General features: G+C 42.2%; 1 protein-coding gene across 11 annotated transcripts in view; it reads left to right on the forward strand.

Moving 5' to 3' along the window:
* The first annotated feature begins 3,573 nt into the window (after window positions 1-3,573).
* BCL9 (BCL9 transcription coactivator) overlaps window positions 3,574-19,939 on the forward strand; it is a 100,896-nt gene continuing 84,530 nt past the window's right edge. For 3 of the 11 annotated variants that reach the window (XM_071207379.1, XM_071207381.1, XM_058309582.2), the window contains exon 1: window positions 4,026-4,199. The gene's annotated coding sequence lies outside the window, so the exon portion shown is untranslated. Of the gene's footprint in view, window positions 3,703-3,756; window positions 4,200-19,939 lie in introns of those variants that run through there. The other 8 variants (XM_071207378.1, XM_004468966.5, XM_058309584.2 and 5 more) reach the window with 8 other exon arrangements.

Here is a 19,939-nt window from a genome sequence, read left to right on the forward strand (position 1 = left end):
TTCTCTACTTTTTGTCAGACAATTCATCTTGCAGAAATGTAGAGGAGAGAGAAACCTCATTTGTCCAACTCCCACATTCTTTTCCACAGTTAAAAGTACACAGGCAGATCAACAGCAAATTATGAACGGGTTGTGTTTTTCAAGGTTAATTTGTAAATTGGATGTTTGGAAGTATGTTTCCCTCAGTAAAACCATATTTGAGGCCTGTAATGAACTGCAAAGATCCCTTCATGAGCATGTGCCACACGCAGGGAAAGGAGGAAAGGTAGTATGAGATGGCGAAGCAAGCGTCCCCCTTTCCTTCCAGGCTTAGCCCAGATAAAATTCTGAAGCAGACTGTTCCCTTAGTATCTCCTCACCTCCCCATAATTTGTCTCGTCTTCCCCTTATCTTTCTATTGCTCTGAGCACACCCCAATCAAACCTGTTTTATATCAAAGAGTCTTCTAAGCTTCAAAACTATTTACCTGCTTCTCCTATTCTTTCTGTTTCACTCTCTAATCTAAATGGCCATTTGATATAAACCAGGTGTTTAGAGGAAAGCACTCTAATGAAATAATTCACACTAAAGTATGAAAGGCTGATTTCCCTTATCTCCTCTATAGGTGTTTGCATTTAAGAAACGTTGTTAATAATGCAAGTGAATTTGAAATCAGTGGGAACTCTAGCAGTGAAACAAAATAAAGTGAAAAATAGCTAGTGTGCCATAATATGGGCTGACAGCCCAACTAGGGTGTATCTTGCTCCATGCCTTCGTGCCACCACCCTTCTCAAACACACAAGCACACACGGGCACCAAACACACATCTCATCAACTATCTTGGCTTTTTATTTCTTCCTCATAAACTGGACACTTATTAGAATGAAAGCATTTCACAGCTGGAAAGGGTTTTAGAGCTAATGTCATCAGCTCATTTTATAATCGAGGACACAAGGCTCAGAGAGCAAGGCTCGGGTTCACATACCTGGCAAGCGGGGGAACTGGCACTAGGGTCCAGGTCTTCTGGCTCAGGACCTACAGCATTTTCTTCTACGCTGCCTGTTTAATACTCAGAAGTCTTGTAAAATAAACTGAGGAGCACTCAGGCATTGACCTTGTACACTTCACTTGGATTTTCTTTATTCTTTTCGGAGTTGGCAGGTGGAAACCATCAGTGCTGAAGGCAAGCTAGTCTGACCTGGCATTCCTACCAATGTGTTCTGACCCAGAGGCTCGGGTTTCTTCTTTCCTCTGCCAAGTAGGACTTCGGAGGAACTGGAAAATCAGGGCTGCCCCTGGGCCCTGGCACATGCTTTCCTCTTCATGATCTACTCATGGAAGAGGCCAAGAGATTAAGCAATGCCTGTGAAAATATTGGGGTTATTATTGCCCTTCTCCTCTCTCATTGAGCATTTAGATTTTTCACTCTAATAATTGGAACCACTCTTTCCACCCACCTTTAACAGTCTAGCATATTGGTGGAGAGTCTCTGGAGAGGCAAACTGCCTGGTGCCATATCTCAGCCACTACTTCCTTGTTGAGTGACCTTAGCCTTGAGTTACTTAACCTCTGTGCCTCAGCTTCTTCATCTAGAAAGTGGAAGAAATAGTTGCTTATACCATAGGTGGTCATTTCCTATATATAAGTGATTAATACAGTATTAGCTGTCGTCATCATCAATCACCAACATCTTTTTTTTTTTTAATCACCAACATCTTGTAGGTGTTTTTATTTGCTTTTGAAAAAAATTTTAAGGAGGGGAAATTCCCTGGTCTCAGCTGGCCTTTTCTTGCCTGGAAATCTGAAAAAAAAATTGTATAGTTTTAAGGGGTAAGTTGACCTTTTATGCAATTCTTACTTGGGAGGCCTCGCTGTGTATAGTGAGTCACCCCCACTTAGAAGTGGATGGTGAGTCAGTAGCCTGTTAAAGGGAGGTCAGAAGGTCCCTTGGCTCAAAGTGAGAGGATCCAAGCGGAGCCCTGGGGTGCAGAAAGAAACAGAGCTCTCATCTGGCTGACTAGGGGTGCGATGGAGAATCTGAGCAATCCTTATGAGAAGACACAAGGTGGTGGTTTAATGCTGGGGCTTTGGAATCATACAGACCTCAATGTAATTTCAGCTCTACCTCTTCTTACCTTACTGTGTCGCCTCGAACAACTTTCTTAACTTCTCTGTGTTTCAAATTTATAACCTATACATGAATATGATATTAATAGAAATTTTGTGACATACTTGCTTGGATAAATGCCTAGGATAAGTAAATACTCAGTAAAAAGTAATTTATTGTTATCATTATCACCATCATCATCATTGTTAATGAGATTTGGGACAGAGAGTTCTGGGATCAGCGATAACGGAGAAATGAATGAAGAGGAAAATGTAGCAGAAACAAGGATGTGTCCTTGAGTGGTGAGTTTTAGGTAGGAACAAGCCATTTAGCTAGTGCTAAGTGTAAAAAGTCATAATTTATTCCTTCCTGCAATCCTATGAAGGAGCGGGTGATGTTCACATAATTTTCATTTCATAGAGGAAGATTCTGAGGAACAGAGTATGAACAACCTTCTTGCAAAAATACAAATCTGATTTAGCTCCAGTGAGGACCTAGGCTTTCACTGAGACCCTGGTTGTTTGCGCTAACTATTATGGCCTGGACAGAGGGGGACCTCATGAGCTCTATGATGCCACACCATGCTCAAAAATGTGAATGTCATATCATCATCCTGTCCTTCTTCCTGATCTCGATTGGCCCTCCTGATTTCATGCCATCTGCAAATTTGCACATCCTTTGTGTTGCTTTTAGCTCACATTTTATGCCTTCCTTTGCCATCTCATTTACTCCGCATGTTTCAATCTCTGGGCTTCCATTTTTCTTCTTTTTAAATGCAGTGTTGGGTGGGGTTTTTTCCTCCTCTCTCTCTCTCCCCTCCCTTACACCCCCACCTTCCTCCTCCCTCCACACCAATCAAATTCCTGCTTGCTTCTTGCCATATTCATTATCTTACCTCATTCTCCCCTCTTTCCTAGAAAACAGCTAGCAGAGACTCGCCCTCCCTTCTCCGACTCTCAATGCCCACCCCCCATAAATTCCAGCAGCCTGGCAATCAGTAACTTTAGCATCACACTTCACAGCTCTAATAGTTTACACTACTTGTTACTACTCTCCTTGCTACTGCTCTCTAGGGTTTCTGCTTTTTAAAAAAAGGCTCTGCTGAAAAAAAATATCCTGGGTACAACTTGAACCCACGGTTAAGTTTACTCTCACATTTACACATTTCGTGGTTTTATTTTAACTAGTAGCTCAAGTCGATGCTCAATTATGCAGTGAAGAAAGACTAGATCCTTAGGGGGAAATTTTTTTTTTCCCACTAAAAACAAGAAAAACCACCTAAACATTCAACAGAAATCCCAGCACTGGGTCCACCCACCGTCTCATCTCCCCACTCCTCCAATCCCCAGCTGATGGGACGTTGCTTTTCCTTTTGTCGGGTCATTTATTTCACTCTTCCTGGAGCTCAGATTGCCTCCGTGTCTGTGTACGTTGTGCACACGTGTGTGGCCACTGCTGTTTATCCAAAGGGCTCACCTCTCTTCTGCCATTTTACCAGGACACAGGAGGCGGCTCTCCCGCTCTCTCGCTTTCTGTCCCTGCCCCCAACTCAGCCTGGGCTTTTTCCTGTCTCTTAACTCCACCAGTGCAGCAGCAACTAGCTGAGCTGCTTGCGTGTGAGTGAGCGAGTGAGTGTGTGTGTGCGCGCGCGTGTGTGTGCGTGCGTGCGCAGCTAGGCCGAGCCTGCGAGCCTGCCTGTCACTGGAGAGTTTTAGTTTGCATTCAGAAGAAAGGGGGAGGGGAGACAAGGGGGGAGGAGGAAAGGGTGGAGGGGGGTGGAGGGGGGGGGGGCGCGGAGAAGGGAGGGAGAATGTCTTGTTTGTGGCTTGTCAGCAATTGCTTGAGACAAGCTTCCATGTGTGAAAGCTACTTGGCATGAATGCCTGGGCCGTACCAAGTGTCGCCGCAGCAAGAGGGGGAGTCAGAAGAAAAACAGATCAGACCAGAGCAGACAATAGGCCCCTAAAGTGTTCCCCCTAAGTTGCTTTGATGTTGTCCTAGTGTCTTGATACCAGGAGGCCAGGGATTGCAGGAAAAGGGTCTTTTTTGTCTCCATTCACTTTCCCCCCTCAGTTTCTGAAATGATTCTCCAGAATTTCTCCTCATAAAAAAGGTAAGCGCCCTAACAATTCCTTCTTCTGTGGCAGGCTTGTTGGACTGTGCCTGGAAGTGGGAGTCTCATTCCTGCGCTGCTCGGGAGGAGCGCTGGGGTCCTGCGATTGGAGCTCGCCTGCGTTGCCCCTGGAAGTCTTTAAAGGCGCTCGGGGCTGGGGATGGCCCCTCTTTCGAGGGAACCCCAGTAACACGATCTGTGCATCTGGGCTGGTGGGGGAGAAGGGGTGGATGGCGAGGGGTGGGGGGCGGGTGGGAGGGGGGAGGGAGGGAGGGAGGAAAAAAAAAAACAGAGAGGGAAGCCCGAAAGGGAGCGAGAAGGGCAGAGCCCGGCTTCGGAGCAGCCCCAGCCCGGAGCCCGGGCGGCCTGGCGAGCTCGGATCTGTGCGTTCTCAGGCCGAGCGGGGGCTAGCTGGGGCTCTGCCGAGTGACTGCAGGGATTGCACCGAGCTTTGTGTTTGCGAGTGTGCCTGTGTGCCTATGGGTCTCCCTGCGTGCGTGTGGACTTCCCACGCACCGCCCTGGCGCGCCTCCTGTGAAGGGAGGGACCCCGTACCTTGTCACCCGAGCCTAGACTCTCCAGGGCATGCCGAGAGCAGGCAAGGCAGGCTGGAAGGTAGAGCGGGAGAACTCTGCCACAAGACCATTCAGAAACTTTTCCAGTTTTGGGGATTTCTTTGGTGGTAGATACTGTAAAGGAGCTGTGGGTGTCCGCTAGATCCTGGAAAGGAGTTGTGGGTGCCTCAGTTTCCCCCTCGGTAAAATCGAGACAGCTAGTTGGGGATAGGGCATGCATCCCAGAGATGTAGCCAAAACAGATCACTATATCTAAACTGCCTGGAGCAATGTTCAAGCTAGAAAGGCTGTGGAATCAAAACGTAGAAGAGATATCATTATTCTTGATCATCATCATCATGATAATAAAACCATCATTAAAGACACACCGAGACAAATAGACCCGGGAGCACAGATCAAGTGTCTGAGCTTTTCTAAGGAAACAAAAAGCCTTTTTCCACCTGTTGGCTTCTGTCCTTTTCTCTTGTGTCTTTTCGTTAGATTTATTGGGCGATTTGTACAAAGAATGGGGTGGGAGGGGTTGGGTTTTCCCCTTTCCTCCTCCCTTGTACATATTTTTTTAAAAGGTCAATGTAAGATGCTTGAGAGAGAAAATGTGCCTCCTGTTATAGTAGTTTATTCGAGACCTGGTCTTCTGGTGTTGGCAGAGCATGCAGACACATCTGCAAACACTGCCTTGGAGGTTAAAGATTTTTATTGTGGCTTTCAGAGATTAAATGAGATTTATTTACAAATGCTGTTTATCAGAGAGTAAATATCTTAGCTGTGTGTGTGAGTGTAACAATGTGAAGGCTGTTTACTCACTGGTGGTTTTGTGATTTAAAAAACCTTTTGCTTTTGTAAGTGACCTCGAGAGGTGGGGGGAGAGGGCCAAAATCGGTTTCTGATACCCGTCTTTAAATTTTTTTAAAGAAAAGATGTCTGCTTATTTTCATGAATCTGTGGATTTCCTTTCTCCTGTTCTTACACAGTAATTGTTTTCAAGGGCTCTCTGTTGTAGCGCTCTTAATTCTCTGGGGGAAATTTCTCTTTCTTACCTAACTCGAGGTTTTCTGTGACTCTGCTACTTGCCTCCCCCAAATCTGTGAAAGTCTGGGAGGCCGTGCCTCCTTCCATTCGGACTGCCAGTGTTTACCAGACTGACTCTGCGTGAGAGCTGGAGATGGAAACCGAGGGCCAGCCCTGGCGGAGAGGCCCTGGAGAACCTGATTTCTGGCTGTGGGAAAGGATGAAGGAAAGATAAGTGATCTGGGTCTGGCAAGAAAGCGCCTCCACCTCCCACATTTAATGTTTCATTGAAAGAGAGCTGTGCTTCAGATCTGGAAACTTAATTGTTCTCTACTTTGTAGGCAGAAGTCTTACCATGGTTTGTGTCTGGCGAGATTTCAGGGTTCGGATTCTTTCCTAAAGTGTAAGAATTTCAGAACTGCAAGTGAAAGGAAAGGTTATTCGCGGGGTTTAAGATGAGGACCTAAGATGAGCGATGACCCGAGGGGGGCAGTGAATGAGGTGTGGTGGCATCAAGATCACACCCAGGACTCAGAGTGTCCTCAGGGTCACCACCCAGCCACCCTGCCTCACCTCCACACTTGCTTTTACACACCCCAGCTCTTGAGAAGGCCAATGAGAAGTACCTTTCGGGATTCCGGCAGCACACCCTTTTCTGCCCTGCACACGCACGAGGAGGCCTGACCATGGCAAACGCGTGTCACAATATGACTTTGCGTACATCCGTTCGTGCATTTATTTGTTCATGCAAGTCATTTTCTTAGACATTTACCATGCACCAGACACTGTGCTGGGCATTGCAGATGTAGGAGAGCACAAGGCAGGCGTGGCCCCTACCCTCAGCGGGTCTACAGTCTCAGTGGTATAACCGATATTAATCACATTCCATAAATTAATCATTATAATATCCATAATGTATATTGAATAGCATGCAGATACTATAAGGCAGCGCTTAAATTTGTTTAAATTATTGACCAAAAGTCCATAACTAGACACGTGCCAACTGTGCTATTTCACTTTGTGGCTGAGCTCCGGTGCCCCAGCCTACCCCCGTGCCGCCAGCAGCATTCCTACTCACTGGAGCCTGTTTCCAAAGACTGTAGAAAATCTCTCTCTCTCAGCACACAGGACAGCAGACACGCAAATAATATCTGCTAACCCTTTACACTTGTACTAGTAAACAACTTCCCACTCGTGAGCCTGCCTGTATAACTCATTATCTAGATAATTCACATGAGCTGTAGCTTCTGTGTTCGGTTAAACCCTAATGGGTGTTGGAGGACTTGTGTGCATTGTGAGGTTCTTGCCTCACTTTATTTATTCCATAGTTAGTCCAGTTGATACTAAACACTTAACTGCAGGAAACTCCACCATTATCACTGTCATCTTGGAATTCCAAAGACAATAAGTATAAAGAAGTGACATTTCCTGCCCCTCCCAAAAAGGACACATATCTGTTAATAAAGGAGAAAACAACAACAACAAAAACCGCTTCAACTGTTCCCATTCTGGTTGGGTTATTAAAATCCTACTGATCTGATGATATCAAAAGTAGAACCATCTTCTTTTTTTCTCTTCTTTTTGTGGTCTTCCTCAGAGAGAATTTATGGTTGAAATGCCAGTCATTTCCATGGAGGCAGATTTTTTTTTAATGACTGTATCACCATTTTCCCCATTGTGTCTTTCTCTGTTACTCAGAGGAGTTTTGTCTTCAGTGTTGTCAATCCATCTTTCTTTCTTTCCTTCTAAGATTAATTTAGTAGTTTAAAAGAAGACTGACATGCCCACCCACACATTAATCACAGGTTTGGTGCCTATACTTCGGGAGCCCACACACGTGTGGTTAAGTCGTGTGATGAGCAAAATAAGACTCATTCCTATGCACCCAAACGGTGTTACGCAGAGATGCACCCTGCCCATCTTTAGTTTTTTCGTAGTGACAAACTAAACGTGAGCTTGCTGGGGTCCGAATTTGGCACATGCAGCCTCTAACTTCTCCTGTGATCGCCATGGACTGCATTTGCAAGTCTTTGATCACATCTGCCACAGTATCTCCCCCCAAATGAGTTCCTCTCTGGGGAGCTGCCTTTGGGGAAGGCAATCTGAGGTGGCATTGGGAGAATAATCCAAGGAAAGGAAAGGCGTAATCTGAGTGGGGGGTTGCGGAAGTGAGTAAAACAGCGATCTGGGGTGGGAGGCAGATTTAACAGACTGGGAGCCAGATAGCAGTGATCCAGAGCAATCTTTACCCTGGAGGGATAAAAAGGAAGACTGGGTTGGCATTGAAAGGTACAACGTGTGAGTGCCATGTATAAATAAAAATGCTAGAGCCTCTACCACTGAGGAGAAAACCAATGTCACAGGTAGGACAGTCCCCAAACTCATTAACTGCCAATATTGCATTAGCATGTAGTTTTAACTGAAGAAGGGGGAGGCATCTATGTTCCCCTCCCCTGCAAGAGATATAAACAGAAGATGTAAAATGAACATTTTCTGAACTTCTTTTAAGTCTTAACATTTTAATGTACTCTAAATTAATATCTGCTCAGGCCTCTCTTATAACAGCCCTGTGAATTAAGTACTATTGTTACCCTTCTGTTGAGTAAGGTATGTGACTTATCCAACGACTCGCAAGAAAATAAGAGGCAAGATGGCTAGCTGATTAATTTCCTTGTTCTGCCAATCTCTGCAAGTGACATGAAGGAGAGAACTGAGGCAATCACTGTGATATTCGCCTCAAAGATACTATGTTGTCATAGCATTAAAATAATTGCCTCAGTTTAGCCCCCCTCCTTTTTTTTAAGACTAGGATTTAGAGTGTCAATTAAAAAAAGAAGAGAGCCCCAATTCTAACTTAATAATTACATATTTTTTGTTTTTTGGGTTTTTTTTTCACAAAGTGCTTTGGACCAGATTCCAGTTTTGGTTTGCCAGTTCATGACCTAAGACTGCCCCCCTCTACTTCTCTGGACCTCACTTAGAATGAAAGAATTGGAGAATTGAAGTTGGGAGCCAATGTGGCTCAGTGGTTGAGTGCCAGCTTCCCACCCATGAGGTCCTGAATTCAATCCCCAGCCCTGGGGATTAAAAAAAAAAAATTGGACTAAATCATTTTGAAGATTCCTTCCAATCTGCTATTCAATATTTCTTCAATTCTATAAATAGGAGCGTCCATGAATCTCGTCTTTCGTTCACCTTACATGAGTCCCAATTCAAGAACCAGGGTTATCAAAGGGGGAAATGTCATGGGTTTTGTGAATATATAGGGTTCATTCCTATACATCCACCATGTGAACTATGTAGACATCTTGAAGTGAAAGGCACAATAGGAAAAAATGAGATTTTAATATGGATTTTAAGAAAATATGCCAGTCAGCATGCAGGGCACATGTGCAAGGAGACTAAAGAACCATTTTCAAAAGAATAGGCTGTTTTGAATGCGTGTCTTTCTGTATAATAAGTATGAATTTTAAATGGATGGGCACTGGGTACATCTCTTAGCTTCACCATTCTCATATGCTTTTTCATAGAAATCATGATGTTCCTTTTTGTATTATGTTCACATGTTGTTTTGAGGATGCAAAACATCAGTTTAAGCAACGGTAGTGCTGATGATACACACTATGTGTTTGACACTGTGCTTTGGGGGATCACAGCAGTATTGATCATCTTTATGATATGCAATTCCTGGAGGATATTGTTGAAGATTTTCTGCCGTTACGTATATACACAATGTGCACACACATATTGTACCGTTAGGATCCTGTGTAATAAATGGTCTCTGAAATGTGGCTGGAGGGTGGGGCAGAGAGTAAAGAGTGAATGATGCTTTCTATGAGTAATTCCAAGCACTCTTCATTCAAAATTGGTTAAATGTTTGAAAAGGTATAATTTTAAAATGTACATGGTATCTCTTACTGCAGTTTTCAGAATTCCAGAGTAAGTCCTTCTACCACCCTATAGGAATATCTTCTTGCTTGTAGCAAAAACCAATTCAACACTACTTTGATATTAGTGAACTACTGACTCTCGTTGAATTGGTCTTGAATTTTTCCATCTGAACAAGAAAATAGTGAGTGAGATATAATTACTTTAAAACTGGAGAAGGGATTATGAAGCCCATATGTAATAACTCTTTGGCTTACATTGTTCCTTTATTCTGGATTGTTTAAAATTCCTAACATTTGCTACCTTGCATAACTTTGTAACAATATTGAAAAGTAGATAATAAGAAAAACTTATTAACTTCAAAGACGAGAAAACAGTAATAGGTTAGTTACACCGGCATACCAGTAAACTTTTTAGAATGTAAGAATATACTCTGTAGAAATAGTAAAATGTTTATTTTTGCATGAAAGACACTATAAAGGAAAAGAAGAGCATACTCTATGTATTATTGTTGCCAGTCTAATTTTTGATGACCTAAATAATTGTCAAAAGTATTCTTGTTATTCACTTAAAGTTTCAATATAGCACAAATTTCAAGCTTTGGAGAGCTTTAGTAATTTCCAATGAAAACCATAATCTCGTCGTTTTCCTGAAAAATAAATACACGGGTTCAAAATTACCATTAATAGCAGTTGAAAGGAGGTGGGGCCATCATTTGCTCAGAAGAGAAACTCCGAAGTAGCTTTATCTTGTTTAATGCTGGGTATATGGGACTTGCTATGATCCTTGGGGCTTGTGCAGTTGGTATATGTTTGAGGAGAGAAATGTGGCTTTGGGACTGGACAAGAAGCCTTCTGGGTGAGGGTCAAGGGTGTACTTCCTCCGCAGATGCCTGGACTGGTGGTTAACTATGGAAGTCGACGACACGCTGGGGTGGTCAGGCAACCACAGTCAAAGACGTGCAGGAATCAGGCTGCTGCCTCTTGCTGGAAGTTCCTTCTGCTTTGTCTTTGCCAAGCCAAGAAACACAGATTATAAATAAATTGGCAAACTTTGCCTGTCTTATTGGCTAGCAGAACTATTTAGTGATATTTTAGTAGTAGCTAAAGAGGAGATGTTTCTTCCTCTCAAATAAAGAGGTCTTTGAAGAAGTCTGTATAATCAGAGCTTAGTAAGGTGGATGCTGGGCTTCCAGGAATCTGTCATCATGACCCATCTGAAGCAGAGAATGGGATGAAACAATTTAACGCTCATCTTCTAAATAACGATTTTAGGTGCTGAGCCCTCTAGAAAAAGGCTTTCTGGTTACAAAGAACTGACTCATTCCAGTTTCCTCAAGAAAAGGGACTTTCGCTGTGAGGATGCTCACAGATGGAACCTGGAATCAGAATTGGAAGCCTTTTGGGTACAGGGCAACTTTAGGGATGACATCCTCTCTTGTATCAACCTCTTTCTCTCACTGTGTCTTCTCTTTACTCAGGCTCCTTTTGCTACCCACTGGTCTAGTCTTTCGGTTTTATTCTGGATAACCACTCTCAATCTCATAGCTTTTCCTTACACATAACTGTTACTTCCTTACAACTCTGACTTGTCAAGATCCCCTGTCCAGAACTCTATCTACTTCTCCACCCCATCCCCTGCAGACTCTGGCTCTTCCTCATGGCTTCTCTCTTTACGTTCTTTTAGCTGGAGTTTCCCCTCATAATTGCTTTATTCTCTCAGAATTCCCTAACTCAGATTCCCAAGAAAGAATCCACTTAACCCAGCTCATCTTTTCCTTGATGCGTCTTATAGATCCCAAGCTGGTCTATGGTTGGGTTGCCTGAGGGTCAGAAGCTCACCTGCAGTCCAGGAGGCAGTGGCAAAGGGAGGTGAGTAGGGGGAGGATGTTTGTCTCTTGGTATAAAAAAGTGTTGCCTTTTATGTAGCAGGACTATGGAAAGACCAACTTCCCTTCCATGTAGCTAGCAACAAATATATTTGACATTTCTAATATAAGTCCACCACAAAAAGCTGGGAAATTAAGGATAACCAAAATCAAAATCTTTCATAGGAAAGAAACTGGGAGTGGGAAGTACATTAGAGAAAGTTCTTAGATGAGTGGCGTCATTTCATGGATTTATTTATTTATTTATTTTGAGGTACCGGGGCTGGAGATTGAACCCAGGACCTCCCATGTGGAAGGTAGGGTGCTCAACCACCTGATCCACATCCGCTCCTTTGTGCATTTATTAAAAGGCAAGAGTAGATGAATGGTGAGAGTGAGAATATGTTGACATGCATCCCAGATGCTAGTTTAAAAGGCAAACATAATCCTGGAACTGGAGACCAAGGAGTTTAGGGAGCTTCTGCCTGTACTTTCTTGCTGTACTACCTTCCTATACCCTCTTATCTGTAGCTTCTGTAGCAATCTGTCACTCACTAGTTATGTGACCTTGGATTGGATATTCTCTCTGAAACTCAATTTATTCATCTGTAAAATAGGGATAATGATTATTATTTCTACAGCTTGTTATAAGAATTAAATTAGATGGGAAACAATATCTAAAGTGACTGGTACACACTAGGTGCTCAGTTGATTGTAGCAATCATAGGAAGCTACATAGGAAGGAAGGAAACATTGACTGAACAATGTACCAGGTAACTAGCTATCTCATTTATTCCTTATAACAATTCTGACGGGCTTATTTTTCTCTACCTTGTGAATAAGGATGCAGTAATAATGCTTAACTGAATTTGCTTGCTATGTGCCAAGCACTGAGCTCGACCCCTTCATGTGTTGTCATGCTGTTAATGCCTTCATCTCACAGTTGAGGAAACTGAAGTTGAGAGAGTTTAATTTGCCCAAGGGTCAGGTTTTGAGTGAAAGTCTGACTGAACGTTGGTTAGTCTGTCTCCAATGATTTTCCTAAGTCACACAGATGCTAAGTGACAAAGTCAAGATTCAGGTATTTTTAAGGGTACTCTTTCCTCAGTTCATTACCCAGAAATACATGTTGCTTGAATGAAGGATAGTGGTAGGCACACACTTATAAGAATGCTGCATCTGAATCTGGGCACCATAAGTAAACAGATAAGGGCAAGTTGTGGAAAGGGTAGAGAGGAAAAGAAATTTTTAATGATTAAAACATGTCAAAATAAGGTCTTTGAGACCTGGTGAAATCATTTAACAAACATGCATTGAATACGTACTACCTATCAGGCAAAGAAAAATGAACATGGCATTGTGGGGAATATGAGTAAGGCTGAATCCCTGCCCTAAAGGTGCTTTCATTCTAGTATAGGGAGACAGACAACGGATTATAAACCAGACTGTGATGAATCAAAGATCTGTGGTACTTCTGGGAGAGAACAATTAATTTGGCAGTGAAAGGCATGGTGGTGGAAAGAAGCAGGGAAAGCTTCTTGTGAGAGATGACATTTGTAATTGTCCTAGAGGGATGAATAAGGACATATGAGAAGGTGATGTAAAGTAGATAACTACTGTGATAAGATAATGGTGTTTGCAGAGATTAGGTTCTTTGAGGGAAAGTGGAAGAAATATCTACTCTAACTAATCATAAGGATATTTTGGCATTTTCCTGGTCTTTGCTAAACAGATTTCTGTTGAAGGAGTCAGAAAATGGAATACTCTGTTCTATCTTACGTTAAGGATCTAGCAATCCAATAAAGGGCTACAAATCTCCAGAATGAGCAAATGGTACTCTAGTATTACTACTTTATTGTATTATGTACAACCAAGTAGTACTAAGGTCTTGGTAGATGGGCCCTTTAGTTGTCTATTCTTTGATTGGAGGTTTTCATCTGTAGTTTGAAATTACCAGTTTTTGGTCAATTCCAGATTTTATGGATTTTTTTTTTGGTCTTTATTATTTTTTTAATATTAAATTCAAAAAATATGAGGTCCCCATATACCCTCTACCCCCTTCATCCCACTCCTCCCCCCATAACAACAATCTCGTCCATCATCATGAGACATTCATTGCATTTGGTGAATACGTCTCTGAGCACCCCTGTACCTCGTAGTCAGTGGACCACATCATAGCCCACACTCTCCCACAGTCCACCCAGTGGGCCACGGGAGGACATACAATGTCCAGTAACTGTCCCTGCAGCATCACCCAGGACAACTCCAAGTCCCGAAAACGCCTCCACATCTCATCTCTTCCTCCTGTTCCCCACACCCAGCAGCCACCATGGCCACTTTCTCCACATCAATGCCACATTTTCTTCGATTACTAATCATTATAGTTCATGAATAGAATATCAGTAAGTCCACTCTAATCCATATTCTATTCCTCCATCCTCTGGACCTTGGAATGGTTGTGTCCACTCCACATCTATGTCAAGAGGGAGCTTAGATTCCAAATGGATGCTGGGTGCAATCCTCCTGCTTTCAGTTGTAGGCACTCTTGGCTCCACGGTGTGATGGTTGACCTTCTTCAACTCCATGTTAGTGAGTGGGGTAAGTCCAATAAATCAGAGTGTAGGAAGCTGAAGATTGTTGAGACTCAGGGCCTGGCTATCATATGGTCAGTCCAGAGATTCAGATCCCCTGGGTATATATTAAACCCCAGCACCAACTGCAGTTCTGGTAAAAGTAACAGGAGAGGCTTGTGAAAAAAGATCACATCTGTGTCCAGCTCCATCACACAGAAACACAAATTCCAAAGAAGGGCCAACTGACATGGCACTGAACTCCATCTGCCATGACCATAGAACCTGTGGGTCTCTGTAGCCCTCAGAAGAACCAATACCCAGGGTTGTATCTACAAGGATTATTTTGTTTTAGTTTGAGACAGTCTTAATTTAAAACATTCTGTCTTGTCCCCATAAATCAGGGGTTCTTAACAAGAGGTCCATGAGCTTGAACTGAAATTCAAAAAAACATTATTCTTGTGGGGATATGTTGGTGCAGGTGTGATATATTTACTAAATAATACACAGTATAGTGTGGACTTAGTAAGGGGTCTGTGGTTTCCACCTGACTGTCAAAGGGGTCCGTGGAACAAAACGGTTCAGAACCCCTGCCATAAGTATATTCATGATTGGTGGTCTGTGTGTTCTGATTGTTGGTTCCGGTTATTTTTCCTTACAGCATTATATATAAAATAGCATTTCCACATCCTAATCCTGTTTATTTATTTATTTATTTTTAAAAAATTTATTTATTTAATTCCCCCCCACCCCCGTTGTCTGTTCTCTGTGTCTATTTGCTGCCTCTTGTGTCTTGTTTCTTTGTCCACTTCTGTTGTCGTCAGCGGCACAGGAAGTGTGGGCGGCGCCATTCCTGGGCAGGCTGCACTTTCTTTCGCGCTGCGCGGCTCTCCTTAAGGGGCGCACTCCTTGTGGGGCACACTCCTTGAGGGGAGCACTCCTTGTGGGGCGCACTCCTTGCACATGAGGCTCCCCTAGGGGGGACACCCCTGCATGGCAGGGCACTCCTTGCGCGCATCAGCACTGCGCATGGGCCAGCGCCACATGGGTCAGGGAGGCCCGGGGTTTGAACTGCGGACCTCCCATGTGGTAGACGGATGCCCTAACCACTGGGCCAAGTCCGTTTCCCCCTATTCCTGTTTAAAGAGGCCAAGCAGACATCTGCTGAGCACAGACTTCATCCACTTGGGGTGACAATGTGCAGTCATCACACTGGGCTTTCCCCTGTAGAATAGAAGCCTGGCTAAGATCTCTTATTTTGGTTTGGCTTAGCTCTTTGCTCAATCCGCCTTTTCCCAAGTTCTGTGGATTGGCATTATGCTCATTCTTCCTTCAAGGCCTGGCTCACATGTTACTTTCTTCTCAAAGTCTTCTTGGTTTCTAGAGTACAAGAAATCTCTCCAGTCCCATTGTTTCCATATTATCTTGTATTTTTCTTAGAATGATCATAGCAGAAATAGGTGTTCATTATTGCAAATTCCCTAAAAGATGATGAACAAGAAGGAAGAGACCCAAGTTCTGTTCACCAAAGCATAACCCACAACACCCAACAGGGTTCCTGCCTACCAATGGCCAGTGCTCAGAGATGTTTATTTAACAGAGTTGGCTTGAATTCTTGCCTTTGCTGGACTGGCTTTGGGTATGGTAACATTAATGTCTGAACCCCTTTTGGAAAAGAAACATTGCTTTAAAAAAAAAGTTTCCTAACTGATTTTAGGATGACAGAGACCATATAAAATAAACAGTAACTGTGGTTATTATTAATAAGCATCATTAAAATAGTGTGAACTAACAGAATTACTTCCTTTTCTTGCTTTTCCCAGCATAGTGGCCAGGCTTGATAAGCTAACTGGTCTTTTCCATCTCTAAAATCTATGATTCTCTGAAATTTTATGTAGACAAATGTAAGCTAATGTACACTGGAAGGAACAATTGAAACAGCTCATACTCACTGATGGGCTCTGAATTACTCTACTTGTAAGTGCTCAGGAAAAAGATCTTGGATTCATTGTGGATTGCTCAATGGAGACATCTGCTCACTGTGCAGTGACAGGCAGAAGAATGAATGAGAAATAATAGGCTGTATTAACTTTGAGAATGGGATAAAGAATAATGCAGAAAATAATATAGTGCACATAATTTGGCATTGACTATTTCTGTAATTACAATAAAACATTTTAATGATATACATTGATGTTATGACCTCACCTTAAAATCAGAATTCATCCCTGGGACCTTTTATTTCAAAGAAAACAAAGCAGAAATACTAAGAATGCAGAGAAAAACAACAGACAGTTTCTAAGACATAAGAGGGAATTGCCTATAATGAGAAATTGAAAAGACAAGGACATTGTAATTTGGGCAAAAGGAAAAAAAAAATGACATGGTATAAATTTATTTAAAATTAATGGAAGTTTCAGAAAATTGCTAAAGCTAGCTTCTGATTATCCTTGGTAATGGAGGTCAGAGATAGGCAGGATAATTGAAATCCCTGGTAATCTCCAACCCTCATTTTTGCTATTTGTTGCAGCATCCTGTCCTACCAAAAGTTTTAACAGATAAACAAATAAAAGAGACAGCATACCAGGGTTAGTGAACTAAACAGCACATGAAAAAGGTAGCCTGGGGTTTTGGGAGCCCACACACCTGGAATCAGGTGATCTGGATTTTAGTCCCGCCCCCTGTTGGTCATCTGTATGACCTTGAGCAATGTGCTCAATTTCTCTGTGGCCCAAGTCCTTCATCTGTAAAACGGAAATAATAGTAATACTTATTTTATGGTTTGCTGTGAGAACTAAACAAATTTATTGAGCGTGGCTGGTGAGCTGTGATGTGTGGATGTGTGACATGAGTGCTGGTTATTGAGAGTTACCTGCTTTTGTCTTTAGCACCCCGGCCTCAGAAGCCTATGTGACCTCCAGCATCCGGGACTTCTCTCTCTCTCTCTCTTTTTTTTTTTAATTTTACTTTTAAAGATGTTTTAGATTACAGAAAAGTTACATAGAAAAGATAGGGGTTTCCCTTATACCCCACTCCTTCCACCGCTCACATTTTCCCCTATTAATAACATCTTTCATTAGCGTGGTACATTTGTTACAACTGAGGAACACGTATTGAAGCATTGCTACTAACCATGGTCTATAGTTTACATTATGGTTTATTTACACTTTGCACGGTACAGTTTTTAGATTTTGACAAAATGTATAATTGCCTTATCCGTCATTGCAGTATCATGTGGAACAATTCCAATCCCTAAAAATGCCCTGTGTTTCACCTTTTCTTCCCTCTCTCTCCCCTGAGAACCTCTGGTAACCACTATCTTTATATCAATGTTACAACTTCTTCCATTACTAAAATAATATTATTATTTTAGTACTTTGGTCCATGGTTGCATTCTCCCTTATGTTTGTTCATTCCTTAATCTTGAGGATTTGGAGATGATGGTGATGGTGCCCACTCTGCTTCTGATTAAGAGGGGGACTTAGATCCCATGGTGTAGATGGAAGGAACTGTCTCACTTGTAGTTGTAGCTAACTCCTTTTTTCGGGATGGGCATTGTCCATCATCACGATTTGTTAGTTGTCCTGCACAAGTCCAGTGATCTGGAGAATAGGTGTTGGCTGCAACTCTGCTGAGATTCAGGGCTCAACTGGCATATGAGCAGTCTGAAGATTTAAGTCTCTGGGACATGTATTTAATGGGTATAGTGCTAATTATAGGTTCAAATAAAAGGGGCAGAAGAGCCATGTGTAGGGAAATTGTACATGAGTCCAACTCTGTTACATTGGGAAATAAGTACGATACATTCCAAGGTAAGGCTGGGGACTTCTCTTGAATCTCCTATTTAAGGGGACTTAAAAGAGGTACTTTGAGAATCATCCACAGCCTGCCTACTTCCTTGCTTTCTGAAATTCATAATAATTTTGCTGAAGTTTTCATTAAGTCAAGCTTATTTAAAGGTCATCTCACTTGATCTTTACAATAGCCCTTAGAAGTAGGTACTGTTATTGTCCTCATCTTATACAGGAAGACAGTGAGGTGTAGAGTCTTTAGAGCACTTGCTAAAGGACACATAGTTTGAATAGTCAAACGGGTGTGATCATGTCTGTGGGTTGACTTACAAAGTCTAGAAAGCTGAGCTATGTGCCTATAATGAGCTGGGGGTGGAACTGCCTTTCCCAATTTCCTAGGCACACCTGCTCTCCCCTTTGGCACACAGTTCAGGGCTCACCTGCTCCATGGAGCTGTGCTGAGGTCCCTCTTCCCCTGGAAGAGGTCGTTTGATCTACCATTGCACTCCATATTTCCGGTGTTATATCTCTTAACATAATTATGTTAACAGTAAAAACCTTTATACCTTATCCCATTAGTGGTTGGTCAGTTAGTTAAACAAATTAGTTAAAGCAGGAGTCATATAAAATGATGAAATCATTCCTTGAGTCTTTATTGTAACTTAAAACATCCCTCAGACTTTTGATGTAGGGCCAAGGCCTTGTCTTTGAGTTTGGGGCCTCCCATTAGAGCTCTGTGTCCTGTTTCTTATATAAACCACACCTCTGAGCTTTCTCAATCATTTTGTCTTGATTTCTTTAAAGTGGAGCAAGATCTTAACAACTCTTGTGAGGTAAACAGATTTTTCCAGACTTAATGATGTTTTACAGTTGGCTCTCCCATGCCTAAGTGGACAGTAAATTTTTTTTAACAACTCACCTTTAGTGTGCCTTTCCCAACCATTAAACTTAGATCTTACAGAAACGACTTATCTCTCTTGCACTCATATTTCATTAAAGTAAATTTAATTAAAATATGCAATTACAATAGGAAAAAGAACTTGAATAGTTTGGGTACAAACACACTGACTCTTGGTAAGCATACAATACTCCTGGTGGCAGCAGCAGAGTGCAAGCATCCTAGAGAGTAGCTTACTACTGGTCAGAATACTGTGGAGACCACAGATTAATGCACTGGGTGTAGGTCTCTTAAGAAAGCACCTACTCAGAATGGTTTCTGATACGTGTCTCGTCCCTAGAAAATGAATGCCTTGAGAGTCTAGCTTTTATTTTATAGGTAGTCCCAGAACCCAGTGCAGTAAAGAATTTATATTAGGTTCTCCATAGTCATAGACTAACTAGCTAACTGACCATACCAACAAAGACAAAACTCACCATTGCCACTATACCTCTTCTGATAGGGGTACTGAGCAGCAGTCCACTATCCAGAAGTTAGATGAAAGAGAAGGAGAAAGTTAGCAAATGAATTTCTGATATTGCAATAAGATAAAATGATACATACAATTAAATCATTTTAAAATGTAAGGTAGCTACGAAGAAGTGCATTTTACATAATATATATAATTCACCTGAGCAACTCACTGCCACAAGATAACAGTGAGGCAACACGCTTGAGAACACTTTATAAAGGATTAGTTATGTTCTTATGTAAGAAAAGAATCTGCACTCATAATCACAGTATCTGACTACAAAAAAATCTCTGTGATAATTATGTTCGGGGTCAGCTGGGTCAAATAAAAATTCTCCTTCCTGATATATCCCTGAAATGTGGAGGATATTTTATTCTTGTAACAAGGTAAAACATCTTGAACTGAGCCCTGGAAGAGGAAAGAAGACAGAGCTGAAGGATATTAAACGTGACTAAGACATTCTGTGGTAGGCATTTGGGAGATAGGGATAGAGTGTTGGTGATGGCAGGGATATTTTCTCCTTTCAAAGATAGATCTGGCTAAAAAAGACATTTAACCCTGTGCTCAATAAATGGACTTCAATTTGAACCAAAATAAACGGAGCAAACAGTTGGAAAGTTACAGAAACCCTC

Source organism: Dasypus novemcinctus, chromosome 13 (assembly GCF_030445035.2).
Source record: "Dasypus novemcinctus isolate mDasNov1 chromosome 13, mDasNov1.1.hap2, whole genome shotgun sequence".
Lineage (NCBI taxonomy): Eukaryota > Metazoa > Chordata > Mammalia > Cingulata > Dasypodidae > Dasypus > Dasypus novemcinctus.